Source organism: Phalaenopsis equestris, unplaced genomic scaffold (assembly GCF_001263595.1).
Source record: "Phalaenopsis equestris unplaced genomic scaffold, ASM126359v1 Scaffold232620, whole genome shotgun sequence".
Classification (NCBI taxonomy): Eukaryota; Viridiplantae; Streptophyta; class Magnoliopsida; order Asparagales; family Orchidaceae; genus Phalaenopsis; species Phalaenopsis equestris.
Genome location: NW_018250584.1, coordinates 1,953 through 3,321, shown reverse-complemented (window position 1 = coordinate 3,321; position 1,369 = coordinate 1,953).

Here is a 1,369-nt window from a genome sequence, read left to right as displayed (position 1 = left end):
TGTTTGGCCACACTGATGAGAAATGCTTTAGACTTCATCCCAACCTCAGAAAGAAAATTCCCAGACCTCATCCTGAGGAATTTGAATCACATGACACTGAGCTGCCAACTGCTGCTGACTGTGCTGTTAATGTTTCTGAGTTGCCAGGGACTAGAGCCCATGATACACTAAACTAGAGCTACCCCAAGATATGGCAAAAGAGGGTGAGGTACCAAATCCCCAAAATATCCATGAACCATTAACTGAGCAACTTCACCTCCTGCCACATTCTACTCAAATTGAATAAACCCTTTGTATCGAACATCCTACACTCTCTGTTGATCAAGAGACCAAATTGAACAAACCCTTTATCCTGAACATCCTACACTCCCTGCTCATCAAGAGATAACAGCTATTGAGTTACCATAGGAAGACCCTTTGATTTTGCAATTAGCCAAAAATCTTGAAGATGGTTGGCAAGTCCAGAAAACAAAAAATAATAAATTGTCTTTGGAATTAAAGAATCTACTCCCTTCTTCATCTTCTTTGGAGGATGCCCCCCCTCTTTCTTCTAGTACTATTATAACTAGGAGAAGAGGAAAATCCACCTCTATTGGTTGATGAATCTAATATGTTGGAATGTTAGGGGATTAGAACATCCTAAATCCCTTAATAGAATCCTAGCTCTCAATAGGATGCATAAACCCTGGATCATTGCTTTACTAGAACCAATGGTCACTAAAAATATTAACAGAATTGTGAGGAAATTCCCTGGATTTCAGCTTTTTATTAACACTAACAATAAAATATGGCTTCTTTGCAGAAAGGAAATTCATTTCACTGACCTTAAAGAGGGAGACCAATTTATCCATTTGAAGCTTAACTTCAGTTACTATTATGAATTTACTACTTTCATATATGTTGGCTGTACAACAACTGCTAGATTTGAACTTTGGCAATGTTACAAGAGTTCAGTACCTCTAAAAGGGATTTCTGGTTAGTGGGAGGTGACTTTAACTACCTCTCTTCACCTAGTGAGAAGAAGGGTGGGAGATCTGCTGATATCAATCAAATGAACACATTCAATGACAACATTCAGTCTGCTGGTCTTTTGATTTGGGGTTTATTGGCCCTAAGTTTACTTGGAGAAGGGGGAAGATTTGGGAGAGGCTTGATAGAGTTTTAGTAAATGGTTTTTGGTTTAGAGATTTCCTACATACTTCTGTAAAACACTTGGCTATGAGTGGGTCTGATCATAGACCCTTGCTCATTCAAATATCTTCCTCCTCTTCTAAAACCAAAGCCAAATTCAGATATCTTAATATGTGGTAAATGCATGGGGATTTTCTCAATCAAGTATCAATGGCCTGGACTGATGTCCATCATCACA